General features: G+C 44.7%; 1 pseudogene; it reads right to left on the reverse strand.

Moving 5' to 3' along the window:
- Positions 1-1,356: 1,356 nt before the first annotated feature.
- LOC127683995 (uncharacterized) lies at positions 1,357-1,488 on the reverse strand (annotated as a pseudogene).
- Between the last annotated feature and the right edge of the window lie 20,137 nt (positions 1,489-21,625).

The following is a 21,625-nucleotide window of genomic DNA, read 5'->3' on the forward strand; positions in this document are numbered from 1 at the left end:
GGCTTTTTTTTTCCTTTTCCATTTCACAGATTGAAAACAATTCTCTAGCGCTGGAGAGATGGCTCAGTGGTTAAGAGCACTGACTGCTCTTCCAGAGGTCCCCGAGTTCAATTCCCAGCAACCACATTGTGTCTCACAACCATCTGTAATGAGATCTGATGCCTTCTTCTGGTGTGTCTGAAGACAGTGACAGTCTGCTCACATACATAAAATAAATAAATCTTTTTTCCCCAAAGACAGAAAAAAGAAAACAGTTCTCTACAGTATCAATAACAAACTGAAATCTAAAATCTGTTTTGTTTTTTTTTTGTCCCCAGAATTCAAAACACCAGTCACTATAGGCAGAGGGGGAGGGGAGGGGTCCTCTGAAAGGAATACAACCCAAGCACAGAGTGCCCAAGTCTAGACAGAAGATCACTGGCCTCTGCCAAGGGCTCTTGTTGGCTTGTTATTGTAGGGCTGCTCTCAGAAGCTGGCACTATAGGAAAGGCCTTGTTCCTATTGGCTGCTATAAATAAATTGAATCATTATATCATGTCTTGAAAGGGTTTTATAGAAATACCAGGCATAGCTTCCAGTACAGAGATTTATACAAGCAACTCTTAATACGAGCCTTGGAATCAACGCTAAGCCGTGTAATATAGGGCATTACTATTGCTGCTCGGGCATATTTGGGTGACAGATTAGACTGTTTAGGCACCCGCTTACAGGTCAAAGCCTGCAGGCCTTGAAAGGAGAAAGCCGGGAGTTCACCCCACCAGGCCTGCAGCACTCCCGCGGTTGTGTAACCCCACTGAACCTGTCTGACAGCTTCGCAGTAAGGGCTGTTGCTGGCAGATAAGACCCTCCTGGGAAGCCTGACAGCTCCTGTCAATAAGGAAACTGCAGAGGGCCACTGGAATTTTCCAAGCCATGAAATGAAAAAACAAAACAAAACAAAACGAAAAAAACCTCTGGTTTGAAAATGTGCAGATAAACAATCATGACACAGAGCTGTGGAAAATAACTTTTATTAAGGAAAGATAGACCGCAATCCTTTGCTTTCTAGCAGTCAATCATACAGTATGCAAATCCCTCTTCTTATCTGGACTGGGAGCTGCCCTTGTTTGCTCGCCACAGGTTGCATCACCAGAGACTGAAGGTCTCTGCAGCCCTCTGCAGACAGTTTTATAGAGTGTGGCAAAGCAGGCTAATGTTTCACAATTCGGGAGTTACTGCAGTTCCCAGTTTTGAAGCCCAGTGGATGCTCTTTTCTCTTGATTTGGAGTAGGTCAGAGAGCAAATAACTGTACAGCCCACGGCCCAGGAGAAAAGGGGACCAGCAGCTAGAGCTGTGGTTCTCGGCCTGTGGGTCGCGACCCAACGATGCTTTCATAGGGATCGAATATCAGATAGCCTGCATATCAGATATTAACATTACACTTCATTTAGCAATAATCGCGCCTCGGATAAACCTCATTGGCTACGATACTGCCACTGCGCAAAGCTAACATTACACTTCATAACCGTAGTAAATGCACAGTTATGAAGTAGCAACGAAATCATTTTATGGTTGGGGGTCACCACAACATGAGGAACTGTATTGAATGATCGTAGCTTGTGGGAGGTCGAAAACCACTGGTTTAGGAGAATGGGAGCCGCCTGGCGCTTAGAAAGCCCAGATGTTGGGACTGACTGACCATCCAGCTCCTTAATACACTCTCCCCCAGGGACAAGAGAGGCGCCCCCCAAAGCGCTGCTAAGTCTAGATTTTCCAAAACTCCTCATCACTGGGAAAGAGATACATCGATGCAAACTAAATACCTAAAGAAGGGTGCCTTAGGACCTCGGCCAGAAAAAGAGAGCAAAGATGTTGCAGAAAGAAGGGAAAGACTGCGTGGGTAGACAGTGTTGGCAGGGCTGGAGTGAGGGAGCCCAGCGGGGTAAGGAAGAGGAATCCTGGTGGGCGCCGCGGGCTGCTCTGTGGAGAACAGGGGCCTGTGTCTGTTTCCAGTCTGCCTGGGTTTATAACAGTTCTGCTTACAGCTGGGACTGTCCTTTGCTGATGGCCCCGCTTCAGCGTAAAGCGTGAAAGAAGCGAATGAACTCAAGAGGAAAATCACCAGCGCGGAGGACACAGCTCAGTGGCGATGGAGATGGAGGATGGAGCGTTTAGAAAGCGTGGGTTTCAGCCCCTGAGGTGCGTGCCTGTAATTCCAGCACTTGGAGGTCTACAGGAAGAAGGCAACGCGTTCCAGTTCATCCTTGGCTGCACGGTGAGTCAGAGGAAGGCCTGGGATAGGAGACCGAGGCCTCAACAAACAATGCTCTGAGGGCTCAGACCTGCAGTCCTTCACTTTAGAGGCTGAGGCAGGAGGATTGCTGAAAATTGGAAGCAACTTCCAAGCCAGTCTGGGCTACTGAGTGAAACTTTGTCCTAAAAAGGCAAAACCTGAAACAAATTCATGAATAACGAAATTCACAGGTGTGAAGATGTTGTGATTTATAAAAGGATAAGAGGAAGGGGTGTGTTTGGTCGAGGCTCGGTACGGTGTGGGGGAGGGGTGCCTCAGCGGGCGGTGCTGAGGCATCCCATATCCTTTCCTCTGAGGGACCAGCCACAGGGAGGTAAGGTAGAGAATAGTTTATTTAGGGCATGGGGAGTTGAAGGGCTAGTAGGGACAGAGAAAGTTGAGAGAGAGAGAGAGACAGAGAGAAGGAGGAGGAGGGAAGAAGAAGAAGAAGAAGAAGAAGAAGAAGAAGAAGAAGAAGAAGAAGAAGAAGAAGAAGAAGAAGAAGAAGAAGAAGAAGAAGAAGGAAGAAGAAGAGGAGGAGGAGAAAGAGGAGGGGGAAGGGAATGGGGAGAGATGGGAGAAGAGAGTAAGGAAGCAAGAGAGCAACAGAGTGAGGACGGGCGAGCAGCTCCCCTTTATGTGAGTCAGGCACACCTGGCTGTTGCCAAGTAACTGTGGGCGGAGCCTAGACGAAAAGCCAACAGTGGGTTAGAATGCCTGTTCTGCAAGCGTGAGGACCTGGCTTTCTGGCTTTGAATCCTAAGCACCCATGTACTGAAAAACCAAAACCAAACCAAACCAAACAAGCAGGAAACAGTGATGTGCTTGTCAGTAGCCCCTGCATTGAAGCGTAGAGACACAAATCTTGAGAACTCTCTCGTCCGTCAGACAGCCTTGCAGAAAAGGCAGGCTTCCTATTCGGTGGGAGACCGGGTCTCAGGTAAGAAGGCAGCTAGTGACAGAGCAAAACAAAGCTAGTTGTATCCTTCTGGCCTCTGTGTCCACACTTCCCCCCCCCCCCCCCAGGCAAAAGTTTTTACTTGTTTTTAATTTTTTTAATGATTTGTTTAATTTTATTTGTATGACTTGAATATATGTTTGGGCACCGTGTGCGTCTGTGTCAACAAATGGTTGCGAGTCACCATGCGGGTTCCAGAAACTGAACATAGGTCTCCGTAAGAACAGCAAGGGCTCTTAACCTCCCAGCCCCGAGGTTATTGTTATTTATTGATTTATTTTTAGGATGGAAAACTGCAACTTTTAAAAAAAGACTTATTTATTTCATGTATGTGAGCACACTGTCACTGTCTTCGGACACACCAGAAGAAGGCATCAGATTCCCAATACAGACGGTTGTGAGCCACCATGTGGTTGCTGGGAATTGAACTCAGGACCTCTGGAAGAGTAGTCAGTGCTCTTAACTGCTGAGCCATCTCTCCAGCCCTAAAACTGCAATAAAAAAAAAAAAAAAAAAAACCAAAAAAACCCAAAAAAAAAAACACTTAGACATTTATTTTTATTGCTTTAAATCATATTTAAATACATTAGAAAGTTATTCAACATTATCTAAGTATTTTACTGATACTTCAAGTTCTTCTTAAATCAATAGCGAATTTGAGTAGAAATTTGTTTGGTTTCAGATGGGGGTCAAGGGACTGAGGCCCATAGTTTACATACCAAAGCAGACCTGGCCTCCAGGTTCTCCCAGAATCCCTCAGTCCAACAAGGCACTCCCTGCCCCCAACCTTGAATTTTCCAGCCCAGGGGCTGGGCTGCCCTTCCCCCAGAGGCTATTCACTTTATAATCCAGACATTTTGGTCTCTATTCTCTCTCAGAGTACACACCCTTTCTCTCTTTCTCTGCCCCTCCCCCATGGCGTCCCCCTGGCTTTGGTCCTTGGGGCCAATGAACTGGCCAGAGAGCAGCTTCCCAACAAACCTGACTTTATAATATAACATAATCTGTTTTGAATTTTCGACAGTGGTGAAGAAATATCTTATCAGAAGTTAATTGAAATTTTTCATTTTTTTTTACTCATGATGAAAATTGCCTGAATATATAAATTACACACTTTAAAAGATTTATGTATTTTATAAATGTGAGTACACTGTTGCTGTCTTCAGACACACCAGAAGAGGGCAACTGACCCAATTTAAGATGGTTGTGATCCATCATGTGGTTGCTGGGATTTGAACTCAGGAAGAGTAGTTAGTGCTCTTAAGCACTGAGCCATCTCTCCAGCCCCCAACTGCACACATTAAAACAACATCAACAACAACAACAACAAAACAGCCAGGGCTACTCAGAGAAACATTGAAACTCTGTCTTACCTGTCCCCCAACCCCCACCAAAAAGAAAGACAGGGCAGCCTGGTCTACAGAGTGAGTTCCAAGACACACTGAGGAGCGGCCGTATTTTAGCTCACCCGGTGCTGGAGTCCCAGGAACAGGAACTTGCAGCAGCTCACCACATCCCAGCCACAGTCAAGAGCAGAGAGAAGAGAATGCACGCATGTGCGCTAGCGTACTTTACCCTCAGTCGGTCGCCAAAGGTAAAGGTGCTGCCCACTTTCAGCCTGCAGTTAAAGCACTCACAGCAGTTAAAGCAGTCGAGACAATCCCCTACAGGCACAGAACGGACCAGCAGATCTAGACACAGCCCCACCGAGACTCCTCTCAGAATTGTATGTTGTGCCAAGCAGAGAGTTGACAGAACCACCACTGCATCCTCTCGTGAATCTTACACATCCGTGTTCAAATTCATGTGCTCAGAGTAACATTCCTGCTGCTTTTACTATATAGAGTACTTCCTTTTCCTAAAACATTGATTGGTTGGTTGGTTCTTAATCTCAGGAAATGAATATTACCATATGAATACAGGAAATGTATTCATATGGTATTAACTTGTCCACTTTCTCTCATGCTTATGTGATCAGATACATATGTGCTGTGTGTGGGAGAGTGTGCATGCACTCATGCATGCTACGTGTGTAAGAGTGTTCATGTGTTCATGTGTACATGCATGAGTGCCTGTGATAGGTACTTCTGTACTTCTTGCCTATCTAACATGAAGTATGTCCTGGAGCGCCTTCTGGGAACACAGGACAATTCTCAGTCTTCATAATGGCTCTATGATTTTCCCATTGTTTGACAGATTGAATGAACCACAATTTAATCAATTTCCCACATAAAGTCTAATTTATCTTTTCCCAAGGACAAATGGATGCAGTAAACATCTCTAACATGCATGTTCTTTTATACCAATGGGAGAACTCCAACAAACAATACTAAAAATCATACATGTTTTTAATTGTAATTTTGCTTACCAAAGTACTGTAACAATTGGTGTTTCTCTCAGCAGTAGATGGGGCCTCTTGGTGTTCACAAATCCCTCAAAGAGTTAGCTTTCTATGTATCTCTTTTTTACTTTTGCCAATCTGGTCTCTAAAAGGGATATCTGGCTTGTTACTTTGTATATTTATTTTGTATTTGTTATTATTTTGGAAGGAGGGCATAGACACCGTCTGTGCCTAGAGGCCAGAGGACAATATGAGGAGTGGATTCTCTCCTTCCACTTTAATTGTGGGTTCCTGGGATCAGACTCAGTCCCCAGGCTTACATAGTTGGGTGAGAGAACACACTGAGTCTTCTCGACACCCACTGCTCATCACATTAACAGCAATCCCTTTGGGGGCTGGAGAGATGGCTCAGTGGTTAAGAGTACTGACTGCTCTTCTGCAGCTCCTGAGTTAAAATTCCAGCAACCACGTGGTGGCTCACAATCATCTCGCAAGGAGATCTGATGCTCTCTTCTGGAGTGTCTGAAGACAGCTACAGTGTACTTATATATAACAAACAAACAAACAGACAAACAAACAAATCTTTAAAAAATAAACCCAGCAGCCGGACATGGTGGCACACGCCTGTAATCCCAGCACTTGGGAGGCAGAGGCAGGCAGATTTCTGAGTTCAAGGCCAGCCTGGTCTAGAGTGAGTTCCAGGACAGCCAAGACTACACAAAGAAACCCTGTCTCGAAAAACCAAAAAATAAATAAATAAAATAAAATAAACCCAATAATCCTCATGAAATTAGTCATTAGCAACTTTTCTCTGTTTTTGTGGCCATCTTGGATATGCTCATTTACATAATCATCCTGATTTGGCTGTGTGCTTGGCATCAAACCCAGAACCACACCCCTGTTAAGCATGGTCCAATATGAAACAGCTCTCAACCCCAGTTGAGATTAGATTTGAGTTGAGATAATAATTTGATTAATTATGTTATTACTTTATGATGTTATTTATTTGTTTGTTTGTTTGCTTGCTTGTTTGTTTGTTTGGAGACCGGTTCTCACTACATAGCCTGGTACTCATTATGTAAACGAGACTAGCAGTGATCTCAAAGGGATCTGTGACCTCTCAGAGACTCACCTGCCTCTGCCTCCTATTCCACCATGTCAGCTTCTATATTCTTTTTCTGTTTTGTTTTGTTTTTTCGAGATAGGGTTTCTCTATATAACCCTGGCTGTCCTGGAACTCACTCTGTAGACCAGGCTGGCCTCAAACTCAGAAATCCATCTGCCTCTGCCTCCCAAGTGCTCGGATTAAAGGCATGCGCCTCACTGCCTGGAAGCTTCTAGGTCATCTTGTTCTTACCTTGTTGCATAGTTTGTATATATGTTGTAAACATTTATCCCAGTCTATCATGTATCTATTGAATTAGCTGCTGTATCTTTCTCACACTGCAATCATTTTTATATCTGAGTAGTTATCTATCTTTCCTTTTATTGTTTTGGGGTTTGTTTTCTGAAGTCTTTCTGTCTATGCTTACATTTCTTTCCTGTTTACTAATGGACAAATTATACATATTTATCTTTTTAAAAACTTTTTAAAATTTTATGTGCATTTGTGGTTGCCTGCCTGTATGTGTGTGCATCACATATGAGCTGCTGTGTAGGTGCTGGAAAACCAACTCAGATCCTCTGCAAGAACAGTGAGTGTTCTTAATGCTAAGCCCTCTCCCCAGCTCCATATATTTATCTTGTATAGTGTGATGTTTTCAAATGTTTGTACACTGAGGCATAGAACACAAAGACATTTTTGTGGTATAAACACCTAAATTCTATTCTCAGTGATTTTTCACCTTCTATACAATAGTTCTCTCAAATTCATTCTTCCTACCGACCTGAAATTTTATGAGCTAAATTTGTATAATTTGTATTGCTACTTTTTTTTTTTTTGCATTTATCTCAAATTCATCTGGCAGTGGTTAATATTGGTTCACTAGTTGCTTTGCTCATGGCTGTAGTCTGGTACCTGAAAAGAAGCAACTGAAGAGGAGAGATTTGCTTTGGCTCGGAGTTTGAGAATACACAGTGCTTTGGGGGAGGGGGAGGGGAGTTCAGGGCTGCAGGGGTGGCCTTGGGACTCATATATAATGGACCAGACTGAAGACAAGGGGCAATGTTGATGCTCACTGGGCTTTCTTTGTTCTAGGTACATTCATTCTGGGTTTTTTTTTCTTTTTCTTTTTCTTTTTCTTTTTTTCTTTTCTTTTCTTTTTTTTTTTGAGACAGGGTTTCTCTGTGCAGCCCTGGCTGTCCTGGAACTCACTCTGTAGACCAGGCTGGCCTTGAACTCAGAAATCCGCCTGCCTCTGCCTCCCAAGCGCTGGGATTAAAGGCATGCGCCACCACTACCTGGTAGGTCCATTCATTCTGGAATTCTGGACACTTTGCTCTTGGGATCAGTCTTCACTGCTCAGTTAAACCTCTCTGGAAATGCCATAAAAGACCATGCAGAGGTGTCTCTGAGGTGTTTCTAAATCCAGTCAAGTTTACAATGAAGATTATCTGTCATGCACAGTGGAAGGGAGCATCTCCCTTTATCATGCGTAGAGTGAGTTATTTGGTGGCACATGGGGAATAGGCCCTCTTTTTTTTTTTTTTCTTCGAGACAGGGTTTCTCTGTGTAGCCCTGGCTGCCCTGGAACTTGCTCTGTAGACCAGGCTGGCCTCAAACTCAGAAATCTGCCTGCCTCTGCCTTCCAGAGTGCTGGGATTACAGGTGTGTGCCACCACTGCCCGGCTGAATAGGCCCTCCTTAAGAGACAAATTAAAGTATAGCATTTTACATATATGAACTTACTGTGTGCCTTAGCATCTGGGGCATTTGCAAACTATGCAGTTAAAACGTCTGGGCTGAGCCCAGGCAGAGCAGATGCTGTCTGTCAACCACTGATACAGGGCTGTTGTGCAGGCTGCGAGGATGGCAGTCCTGCCTCGAAGCTATCTCTGGCTTTTCTATTCTGTTTCAGTAACTTATTTGTCTATTACCATGCCAAGATTGTATTGTTCTAATTCACAGGCCTGTGGAGTATTTTAGTATCTGAAACTATTTGTCTTTGTGTGTATGTGTGTGTATGTGTGTATATATGTGTGTTTCTTTTCTCACACATTTAGTCTTACACTTGAACTTTTAAGTTCTGTCTATGTAGCTCTAAAATGTTATGTTGCTTTTGTATAGACAATAAAGTTATGAGTTTTGAATGATGTTCCAAAAACAATTTCTCTTTTACTATATAGCTTCCCATTTTTCCCTCATAATAATAGTTCCAACCAGGTATATAGCTCCTCAAATAAATTCTAGAAATGGTAGTGCAACTTCTGGGTCCTGGCTGAAGGAAAGCCACAGGGCGCTCTCTGACGAGTCCTTCTCAGAGCTGCAGCTCTCCTGCCCTCAGCTCGTAGCTCTCAGTAGGAGGGTTGCTTCAGCAGCTGAGAGCCACCTCACCCTTCTGGAAGATGATCACAGCCAATGACTGCCTGGCCCAGTTTCTTTGTATTGTTGTTTCTGGGTTTGTTTTGACTTGATGTGGGATGTGTGTGTTGGGGGGTGGGTTGCATGTATCTGTGTATGTGGGGGGGGTGTTTGCATGTATCTGTGTGTATGGAGAGAGTTGTATGTATCTGTGTACATTCTTTTGTTTTGTTTTGTTTTTGTTTTTTTGAGACTAGATTTCTCTGTATAGCCCTGGCTGTCCTGGACTCACTCTGTAGACCAGGCTGGCCTCGAACTCAGAAATCTGCCTGCCTTTGCCTCTCAAGTGCTGGGACTAAAGGAGTGTGCCACCACTGCCCGGCTTCTGTGTACATTTTTGCGGAAGCTGGAGGGTGACATCAAGTATCTTCCTCAATTGCTGCCAACCATCTTTTCATTTCTTTTCTTTTCTTTTCTTTTCTTTTCTTTTCTTTTCTTTTCTTTTCTTTTCTTTTCTTTTCCTTTCTCTCTTCTCTTCTCTTCTCTTCTCTCTCTCTCTTTTGGTTTTTTGGATTTGGATTTTTCATTTTTTTATTTTTTATTTTTATTTTTTGGTTTTTTGGATTTAGTTTTTTTGAGACAGGGTTTCCTCTGTATAGCCCTGGCTGTCCTGGAACTCACTCTGTAAACCAGGCTGGCTTCGAACTCAGAAATCCACCTGCCCCTGCCTCCCAGAGTGCTGGGTTTACAGGTGTGCGCCACCACTGCCTGGCGCTAACCAGGTTTTCTGAAGGCAGTGTGTCTAGACCTGTCATTCACTTTGGTTGGCCAACAAGTCCCATGGATTCTCCTGCCTCTTCCTCCCTGCCACTGCGGTTATGGAGGTGGTGGGGCTGCTATTTGTTGCAAGATATATGATCTCACAGTGACCCCTGAGACTGTGTTACTTACTGGAAAAAGAAAAACAAACTGTTTCTAGTTATGCTGTGGCTCAGCCCTAGAAGACACCTTTAATCCAGGAGCTGCCTGTTTATTAGAAACAGAATTAAATGACATACGTCAACCATAGGTGGACCAAGCAACCAGCTGACAGGGAGTGAACACAGGAGAAAACCAGAGAGATATACAGGAAGTAGAAGGGAGGGACATTGAGTTTGAAGGATGTTTGAGATAATGTAGAGAAAGAGAGCTTCCTTTTCCTTTCGGGATGTCAGCTGAGGAGGAAGGTCAGCTGGGCTCTCACCCCAGCATCTGACTCCATTCAATTCATTGGTGAAATTGAATGACTGAGATTTTTTTAAAAAAACAACAGTTGTTGGATTTGTAAATGAGTCCTGGGGATTGAACTCCTATCCTTACGCTTGCCTGCCCACACTGTACCAAGTGAGGCGCTGCTCCAGACCCAGTCTGTTATTTTAAGGTGAACTCCATAGGCTCACGACAGCCGAAGAGCCTCTTGGAGTACTAGCTAAGGTCGCTGCTGTGACTGTATCCATCTTCTTCTCTGGATATTGATCCTAACATCATTCCCAGGAAAACTTCTGCTGTCAGTCTTTATGTTATCAGTTCCTAGGTAACTAGGCAACCTCAGACCTTAAAGTTCTAGAAGGAAAGGGCTTGGGTGCACACTTGGCCAAGCATTCAGGGAGGAAGGAGCAGCCTGAGCTTTGGGTGTGGCTGAACCCCTTACCAGTTTGGAATGGCCCAGGCTTACAAAAGGAAAAGTGAACTTCTAGGTTGAGGGGAGGGGTTGGACAAGAATTGTGCCCCCCAAAGGCTCATACATTTAAATGTTTAGTCCCTAGGCAGTGGAACTATTTGGGAAGAATTAGGAGATGTGGGTTTGTTGGAAGAGGTGTGTTACTGGGGATGGGCTTTGAGGTTCTAAAAGTCCACACCAATCTTTCTGTCTTTGCCTGCTGTCTTCAGAGGAGGCTTTAAGCTCTCAGCTACTGCCTCAGCTGCTGCTTGCATGCCCCCGTCTTGATGGCCATGGATAAACCCGCTGAAGCTGTAGACAACTCCCCAGCTAAATGCTTCCTTTTGTAAGTTGCCTTGGACACGGTGCCTCCTCAAAGCAACAGTGACTAAGACAGTTGCTTAAACCACTGGCTGTATTAATAGGCCCTAAGACTGGGTTATTAACTTTTATAATATTAAGTTCTCCTGCCTAAAACATGTTATGTTCTTCCCTTTAGAACAATCTTATCATTAAAAAAAGCATAATTTCTAGACATATTTTAGGTATTCACATTTTCAAAACTATTTACTTTGTGTGTGTGTGTGTGTGTGTGTGTGTGTGCACACGCGCGCGCGCGCGCACGCGCGCACATGCTATAGCATGCACATAGAGATCACAGTTGGTTCTGTCCTCTCATGTAAGCTCTGGTGACTGAACTAAGGTTGTTAGGCTGGATAGCAATAATTGCTAATGAGAATAGATGTTTTTCCCTTTTCTGTTTTTCATAGCTATTTTCAAAGTAGAAAGAAGACATTGTACTTTTCTACAGGGTGTGCTGAAATGAAATCAAATCGCATTTTCCTGTATAGGGCTGAGAGCCCTGCAGCTCTGAAGCTTGAGTGGTGCAGCCTAAGGACACATCCTGGCCTTACCACTTTCTGCGAGTGAGCGCCTTGGTGTCTCTGAGGCTCTGCGTCCTTGCTCATGGGCTGATAAAAGGTAGTGATTGAAACACAGATTTAGCCGGGCGATGGTGGCGCACGCCTGTAATCCCAGCACTCTGAGAGGCAGAAGCAGGCGGATTTCTGAGTTCGAGGCCAGCCTGGTCTACAGAGTGAGTTCCAGGACAGCCAGGGCTACACAGAGAAACCCTGTCTCGAAAAACCAAATCCAAAAACAAACACACAAAACAAAAAACATGAAACACATACTTAGATGGCACATTCCACTCTGAAAGACTATTTGAGCATTCAGTGATGATCCAGTCAGACACCATGAGTCACAAGCCGCTCCCTGCAGGACAGTGTGGGCGAGCAGTTTCTTAAGGTGTTGAAGGAAGTAAGAGAAACACTTGGTCAGCTGAAGTCAGAAGTTGCACTTAGCTGTTGTAGCTGCCGGTTACATTTATTTTTGCTATTTCTATTGGGTTTTGCTTTGTGTAAGAGGCAATACAGGTCTGGAAGTCATCTCTGTCCACTGGCCTTCCAATTAAAACAATTTTAAACAGAAGACTAGATGCATGCACACACGGGACACTCTTAGGAAGCATTTGATATGTTCTAAATCTCAAAGGAATGTTAGCGATGGTGGCCTGACTTCAGTCACAGAGCTCAATATGGTGCTGGGTGATAATGATGCCAGCCCTTGGTAGACCAAGGCAGGGGGATTTCCAGTTTGAAATAATACCTTAAGTCAAACCAAAACCAAAAGACCAAAAACCAAACATAAAGCAAACAAACAAAAAAACCAACCAATAACACAAACTGAAAGAACAAACAAAAGTGAGAGTGTCATGTAAAATCCTAGAAGGAACTCATTGTGATAGACTGACCACTGTGATAGACAGCACATTGTGATAGAGCCCACTGTGATAGACAACCCACTGTGATAGACTGACCACTGTGATAGACTGACCACTGTGATAGACAGCACATTGTGATAGACAGATAGCCCACTGTGAGAGACAGCCCCCTGTGATGACAGACAGCCCCCTGTGATGACAGACAGCCCACTGTGATAGACAGACAGCCCCCTGTGATAGACAGACAGCCCACTGTGATAGACAGACAGTCCCCTGTGATAGACAGACAGCCCCCTGTGATAGACAGACAGCCCCCTGTGATAGACAGACAGCCCACTGTGATAGACAGACAGCCCACTGTGATAGACAGCCCACTGTGATAGACAGCCCACTGTGATAGACAGCCCCCTGTGATAGACAGCCCACTGTAATAGACAGACAGCCCCCCGTGATAGACAGACATCCCACTGTGATAGATAGTCCACTGTGATAGACAGCTACTGTGATAGATGGGTTGCTACTGGATCTGTCAGTGTATCTTGAAGACTTACATACTCTTTGACATCCTGTGTTGGAGAAAGACAGGGACTGTACTTGTATAACCAGTACTAACATAACAAAGGTTTATTTCTCACTCCATATGGCCAGTGTATTCCACAGAGCCTCTCCGGAACACAGTCTAGCACCAGCTTTAGGGGAAGAGTCCAGGGAGACTTCTCATCCGGCTGTCAGATGGCTTTTGAGTGACTGCCCTTGAGGAGACCAGTCATGAGGCCCGGATTGCTTTCAAAGGGGCTGGGAGTTGCCTGTCTTTGAAGCAGAGAGGCGTACCAGACATGGGCAAAGAATCTCAGAATCTGCCATATCCACTCCGCTTACACATCTCGGCACTTCTAGTTTGTGGTGAGGCATATTATCCATTAGTTTTTAGATTTTTGTTTGTTTGATTTTTGAATCAGAGACTGGCTTTGAGCTGGACAAGCTAGTTTAAGAAAGACAGCCTTGGAGTCCCCATTGGCTGAGCCCCCTCTCACGTGCACTGGGATTAGAGGCATGCAAGAGTACACCTGGCTTGTGTTCATTAATTTATTGATGGTTTAAGGCATATAATAAAATCTCCACCAATGTTATCCATTTAAACAGTTTTACAGTTGAGGTTTATACTCATGACAAAGGTCAGACCACAACACCAACACTGATAAAACTGATAAATAATCTGTCGACTGGGTCTCTTTATCAGTTAAGTATTTTAAACCCGAAAAGAAGACAAAGAAAGAACGGGAACAAAGGGACTTTTGCCCGAGCAATCTCCAGTTGTAAAATAGTTCCTGGGGTTGTCTAACATTTAGAGATAAGAAAAGGTGGCCTTGGAGAGCTCAAACATTAGCGGGAAGTCAAGGTTAGCCAGTGGCAGGATAGACCCCAAGAGTGCTAGCACCGAGAAACTTCGTGCTCTCTAAATGTCAAGGTCAAAGGAGAATCTGCTGTCCCTAATTCTGGGGTCCTGCCCTGTTCCCTTCTATCAAAGGAGTCATTTTCGTATCACTGTGGGGAGTGACAAGTGGCTCTCTGTGGGGTCAAAGCTTGTGCTGGCCTCCAGACTCTCAGTAGAGGAGCAGCTGCGTCTCTTCTCAGCTCTTAGGCCCGGCTGACCTTCTGCAGCTCCCGGGCTTCCCTCCCCGGCTGCTCATTCCCAAATAGCCTCGTGCCCTGCTTCTCTTCTCTCGTGTCTCGCTCTCACTCCCCTCCCCCTCTCGTGGTCCATCCAGTCTGCGGGGCTTACTCAGTGTTCTACATTCTCTCCCCGATCTGGACTCTTCCGGATGCCTCTGGCTGTACCGCCCCTCATACCTACAATAAAAACTTTTTTCTTAACCACACCTTGGAGAGGTCATGTCCTCACTTTATACAGTAAACAAGTTAGGATCCAAAGTCTCTATAGCTCTTTATAATGGAAAAATGATGCTCTATTCACCCATACCAAGGACTTCTTAGGGTTTGCCTAAATCCCACCGTCTTGAAAGGAGCTACATGTGTTGAGATATAGTGAAGCCGTAGGGAACTGAGAAGGTTTTTTTCCCCTTCCATACCCCTCATCTTTTTTTTCAGTTGTTTTTTTTTTTTTAATTTAATTTAATTTAATTTTTTTTTTTTTTTTTTTTTTGAATTTGGTTTTTGGAATTTGGTTTTTTCGAGACAGAGTTTCTCTGTGTAGCCCTGACTGTCCTGGAACTCACTCTGTAGACCAGGCTGGCCTCGAACTCAGAAATCCGTTAATGTGAATGAATGTCCGTGTTTCCAGGGCTGATTTTCTTTTCGTAGTTACTCAGGGACTCAGCTTTCTCTCAGCGTGTTTCTGAATCACTTTTCCGGGGCTCACCAAAATGAGGTTAGCACAGTTACCTTCTAGTCAGCAAGTAGGGGGAAGACACTGTGAAGTGAGTGGATCTAGGTGTTGTGGGAAATAATAATACAAAAAATGAACTGGCACGGTCCACACTAGAGCGGGCAATCAAAGGGCCCAGGGCTCCCGCCTGGCCCATCTCCCGTGGCGGTCCCTGTCCTAGCCATCTCTCTGGCAGCACCCCCCCCCCCAGTTAATCTTGCTACCACGCAATGCCACACGAACCCCATGGTCAACTATCTCAACACCTAATTGCCCGGTAGAATCAAGACTCTTAAAGCTTAATTAAAATTTTGTTTTGTTTTGTTTGTTTGTTTGTTTTTTGAGACAGAGCCTCTCTGTATAGCCCTGGCTGACCTCTGTAGACCAGGCTGGCCTCAAACTCAGAAATCCACCTGCCTCTGCCTCCCAAGTGCTGGGATTAAAGGTGTGCACCACCACTGCCCAGCAGCCAATTAGATTTATATATCAATAAAATCACAATTTACAAGATGCCAATACAGTAATTTCAGAGCCAACTGATACTGATGAAGGCTTTATCCCAATATTTCTAACCTTGTGAAATCATAGCTATTTGTGGCTGGAAATGGCCACACTACACACATCCTCAGACATCTCCTTTCTCCTCCTACCCTGAGACACTCCTCTCTCTTCGACTCTTAGCTCCGCCTCTCTTTCCCCTGTCCAATCAGAGGCCTCCCATTAATGTGATTGGACAGAGAAAATCCTGCAACATCTAGGCTCTGGCTTTGAAATGTTACCGAAAACCCGAGGAAGAAGGAAAAAACAAAACAAACAAAACAAACAAACAAACAAAAACTAAACCAGAAAGAGAAAGTACATCGCTTTGTGGTAGGAGAATTGAGTTGAGAGTAGGGAATTTAATCAGTCAAAGACTAAAAGATTACTTCATCACTGTGACAGAAGACTTGAGGCAACCGACTTGGAGAAGAAAAGTGTATTTTAGCTCATGGACCAGCGTTTCAGCTGGTGGCTCCTGAGCCCTGTCCTCTGGGCCTGTGGTGAAGTATAACTTCACGTACTAAGTGCATGGTAGAGCAAAGTCATTAACTCATGGCGTCCGGGAGGCTCTGGGCCCGGAGTTCCCTTCAAGACGCATGCCAGTGACTGTCATTTCCTTCTACAAGGTCCTTCCTCCTAAAGGCACCACCACCACCTGGTAATGCCCCGGGCCGATGACTGAGCCTTTCAATATGTGAGCCTTTGGGGACATTTAGCATACAGTCAGAGGACAGACTGCTGTCTCCTCTCTCTGCAGCTTCTTTTCTCTGAAGTGTACTTAGGAGAAGAAAAACCCAGAGGGCTTGTCAGTGAAGGAGCACCTGATAATTATGTGGAGGTGTGGCTAAAAGTGCTGAAAAGTGGGCCCGTTCCTGGCCTGAAAGAGTTAAACAAGATGATGAGGCTGGGGGCTCCCTCAGGGCTGAGGGAGGGCTGGGAAGGGGAGGGCGTGGGCAGCTGAGTCTGAGGGTGTCAAGTAGGTTAGATTTTCTATCTAGCCAGTCAGGAAAATATTTTCCTAAGCCACATGCAGTGGTTTGTAATCCCAGCACTGAGATAGGATGCTTAAGACGCATTGAAAGGGTGAGACAGGAGAATTGCTAGTTTGAGGTCAATCTGTGCTACAAAGGAAGTTTGAGGACATGATGAGCTACATATTGAGACCCTGTATTAATAAAAGAGCAAATTCAAACCTATTTTACCTTTACCTATTTTTGTATCGTAATAAATGTGACTTTTAAGTATATGTTGCTATCCTGTAAGTCAAAACCCAAAATGAGAACACAGTAATGGCAGGGAAGTGTCACACTGCTGTTTTCATTCCTGTCATGGGCCATTAAGGAAGGGCTTTTATCTTGACGTCAGTAACTGGGAGAATTTCATTCATAAGGAAATGTTTCAGATGACAAGGCAAGGCGCAGGTGAAGAAGAAAGCATCATGGGGGTTGGGGAAGGGTCAGAAGGAAGACTCAAGCTGGTTTTTATCTCTGACATGATGGTGGCTCTTACCGTTTCCTGCCTTCAAGAGTGTTGTAGGATTTTTGCGTTTTCTAGAGACAGCCTCACTCTGTTGCTCAAGCTGGCCTGGATCTTGCAGTCTAGCTCAAGCTGGCTTTAAACTCACAGTGGCCTCCAGCCTCTCCTCTGAAAAGCAAGGCTCTCCTGCGCTCTGCAGAAGCCCCTAAGCCAACTAGGAAGGTGTGACAGAGGGCCGTTTTGAAGGCGACTGCAATGTGATCGATTCCCTGACTAGGTGAGATACTGGAGCCTCTCTTGGGCACTGCTTTTTAACTCTCAGACTTACTTTATCAGGAGCTGGGGCTGAGAGGTTTCCCTAGTCCTACGAGTGAGCAGGCGGCTTCCTTCCGTAGGAGTCGGAGAAGCGCCTGCCCCGGTACTCTGCTCTTGCGGTAGCTCAGGCTGCCTCCTGCAGTAAGGAAGCCCCGATCTAAAGAACGCTTTAGGGCTCTGCCGGGCAGTTGCCAGGTTTTCAGCAGCCTCTGGCTCCACCTAAGGTTTGTCTCTGCTAATTGCCACACTGTCTTAGTAAAATAAAAGTGGCAGGAGTGGTGGTTTGCTTGTTTTTATTAATTTTTTTTTCTGGATTTTCTTTTCACCCCCAATTTGTCTTTTGTCCATTTCAGTCATCGATTTCTATTGCTGAAAGCAAAATGACCAGGTTCCCAATGGAAGACCAGGCAAGTACCACTTGTGAAGCGGTCTAAAAACAGGAGCTTGGCTTTGGAGAAGAACTAAAAGAGGACCGAGAAGAAACGCCACGTTCTTAGTACAAAGAGGTAGTTTGTGGTAAGAAGCTTAACATTTAGAATTTCAAGGTGTACCAAAACAGTGAAAGTGGTTATTCAAATGCAACCTCAAGCAGTCAGCGGAAGCTGGCCGTCATGGTACATATTTATAAGCCCAGCGTGGAAGAGGTGGAGGCAGGGGGATCAGGAGTTTAAGGTCATCCTCCACGAGGTACATAGAAGACTGCCTGAGCTCCATGACACTAGGCTCGAGGTGCTTCCAACCCCCAGCAGGAGAAGAAGTTAGGAGCATAAATTCAAGCAAATCAAGGAACTCTGAGTGTTTCTGATTTCACGTTGAAAACTTAAAAAGACAATTCCATGATCAACACTGTTACGGAAGACTTAAAATGCCTACCATAGTGTTATTTATTGTGGTAATTTTGGGGGGAAATTTTATTGTCTGATAACTGAATGATAAATTATGATACAATGAAGTGGAATAATTGTAAAATAGTTTTAAAGTCATTGTGTGTGTGTGTGTGTGTGTGTGTGAGTGAGTGTGTGTGCACGTGTGCGCATGCATACACATGTGCCCTAATCTATATATGTGCACCAAGGTCATGCAGGTGCCGTCAAAGGCCAGAAGAAGGCTAGAGTCCCTGGAACAGATAGGTGGTTGTGAGCCATTCAATATTAGTGGTGGGACCTGAACCTGGGGGTCTTCTGCAAGAGCATCAAGTGCTCCTAACTGCTGAGTCATCTCTCCAGCACACACACACACACACACACACACACACACAAGATTTTTGAAAAATTCTTGCAGGACTGAAAAGACTAAATGTTAAGTAAAAGGATATTTATCTTGTCTAGCATATATGTACATGATGTATGTAGAAAATTAGAATATTGTATAGTAGATTTATCTGCCTATAGTGTCTTCCTGTTTCTATTTTTAGAACATCTACAAAACATGAAATATAAAAGTTTTTCATTATCAGAAAAACTTTTGTCTACGTTACAAGGAATTTATATCTAACATTGATAAAATGAGAATTAATCAAAGCAACTGGACTTAGGAAAAATAAAGTATATTTTTGGTGTAAATGTTCTGGCTTTTGAAAAGACTAAATATGTTTGCAGTGAAACAATAACAGCAAAACCCAAACACAAAAACAGGTAGGGCTTCGTGTGCATGCTTCTGTGGCACACAGGTTGTTTCCCTAGCTTGAGGCATTTCTGTGAGACCACCAATACACATTCGCTCTCACTACTTACCAAATTCCCACAATTCCTATTGGAAACATGAGTTGGAATCATGAAAATAACAAGAAAATCCAAATGCTCCATCAACCTCTCTTTTCAGTGCCAGCTCCTGTGCTCTGAAATAAATTCCCAGGGCAAGCAGCCGAAGTCACAAGCCTGGGCTTAGCGGCCTAGCCAGGGTGACACGGGATTACCTTTCTGGGGTTAGAGTGAAAACAGAAGTGGCAAAAGAGCAGAAAAGCCAGGTGGCTCAGAACAAATTCAGCGCCCTCTACGACAGTTAAAAATACATAAAATACAGTTTGTCTAGAAAAAGCCATTTACTATGCAATGATTTAAGTTAGCATCTCTGGTTGACTCCAGAGGACCTGGAAATCTATTTTCAGATGCACCAAAATCTTTTCCCATCCTGAAGCAGCAAGGCTGGGAGCTCCTTGGTGTGTAACGGTGAATTCCAAGCTTTAGCTCAGAAGTCAGCCACTTAGCTTTGGGTTTCAGTCAGCCTGGAAACCCACAGTAAGCCCCTCTCCTGGTTGGCAGCCAGGCACGGGAAGGAAGCTTGAAAACGCAAAAGCATGAACACAAGGACTTATTATTTTCTTTCCCAACTGTGGAGCATTCAGGAAAAATTAACCCTCTCATTTGTTAACCTCAATAACAGGCTTTAGCTGATCTGTAGCCACAGACGGCACAGATAATTGCACTAATTAGTTTGGTACGGAGGGACAGCAGGGCAGGGAGCTTTGGGAAACTCGAGTAATTAAGGATGAATTGAAGGAGGAAAAGGGAGGAAGAGGGAGGAGGAGGAGGGGGGAGGAGGAAGAGAGAAATCTGAGGAGAGGAGGAGCTGGAGGAGAAGGGGAGGAGGGATGAAAGGAAGCAATAAGGAGGAGGAAGGAGAGGACAGCATAAGCTGTCTTACAAATTTGACATGCAGGCTCAGATGTACGCAAGAAATTCTACGGCAGCTTCTTGGACCCCTTCTATCCTGCTTAGGTCTCAAGGCTGAACTCGGAGAGGAGTGGGAACTTCCTCCTGGCAGTAAGAAAGCCACAGGTGTGTGTGTGTGTGTGTGTCCCGAGAGTGAAAAATAGGGGAAAAAAAGCAACAGGGGCTTAAAATTTCCCAGGTACTGACATCCCGAGAGTAATTCCACGTCAGCTCGCTTGCCCTCCGCTGCCAGAGTCACTCCCTCAGTTGGAAGTGATTGTTCAGTCATCCCATGGCACTCTCCCGTGGCGTGGAGTTCTACATTTAAAATGTGAATCCAAACTGCAAGGCATGCCAGACAGGGTTGCAAGGATCGGAGTCTCCTTTAGAAGTAGAGGCAGGTAATTAGGTCCGGAAAATAGCTCTTTCTTCAATGGTACGCATGCATCAAGTCCTCTGTTTCTTTTCCTTTTCCAGGAAAACAGGAAAGAGGGAGCTCCAGACCCAGTGGAGCAGAATACTACAGATCCGCAGGAAGCGACATTTCAAGTCTGGCTTCCAAGCCTGTCATTTTATGGGCCTAAAAAAGCAAGACAGTGCTCACACCAAAGACAGCACCAGTTGTGGGAAGACTGCTCTCGTAAGTCCTTTGGGTGCTGGTGTCTAGGTGCTGTGATTTTAAACACCATAATTAGAAATGAAAGAGGAGAACGGAAGAACTTTCAAGGAAAGGGTGTGGCTATCTGAAGACTTTTCGAGACAAAAAGAGAGCTGGGTGACATAGCTCAGTGCACATAACTGTGTCAGCCCAGTGTCTGATACCCAGCACTGCCTCCAACAAACAAGTGAAATGCTGGATTCACACATACACACACACACACAGACACGTACATACATACATACATACACTACATGCTTATATTATCTGTCTGTGGTAGGGGTGGAACCCAGGGCCCTGTAGACCTTGTACACAGCAAACAAGCCCCACTGAGCCATGCCCCTAGCCCTTGAGAACTATTTTTGGATAGAGGATCTAGTCTCATACTTGCTACTTTACTGTAAGGCTCTAAAGATCTCTCATTTCAAAGATAGGGTTCCTCTGTATTGTCCTGGCTGTCCTGGAACTTGCTTTGTAGACAAGGCTGGCCTCAAACTCAGAGATCAGCCTGCTTCTGGGATTAAAGGTACACACATGGGCTGGAGAGATGGCTCAGTGGTTAAGAGCACTGACTACTTTTGCAGAGATCCCCGAGTTCAATTCCCAGCAACCACATGGTGGCTCACAACCATCTGTAATGGGATCTGATGCCCTCTTCTGGTGTGTGTCTGAAGACAGCTACAGTGCACTCATAAAAATGAATAAATTTTAGCCCGGCTGGGCAGTGGTGGTGCATGCCTTTAATTCCAACACTTGGGAAGCAGAAGTAGCAGAAGCAGAAGCAGAGGCAGAGGCAGGTAGATTTCTGAGTTCGAGGCCAGCCTGGTCTACAGAGTGAATTCTAGGACAGTCAGGCCTACACAGAGAAACCCTGTCTTGAAAAACCAAAATAAATAAATAAACAAATAAAGGTACACACATGTCACTATCACTTGGGTGCCTTTAGAGATCTTTAAAATGGTAAGTCTAAGATTGAAATATATATTAATTTCTCTAAAACATTTGTCCATCTGGTCCATCTGCATGACGTTTCTGGTACTTTTGAAGTCAGTTTTGGATGTTCTCTAGATGTATACATTCTGAAT

The sequence above is a fragment of the Apodemus sylvaticus genome, chromosome 4 (assembly GCF_947179515.1).
Source record: "Apodemus sylvaticus chromosome 4, mApoSyl1.1, whole genome shotgun sequence".
NCBI lineage: Eukaryota > Metazoa > Chordata > Mammalia > Rodentia > Muridae > Apodemus > Apodemus sylvaticus.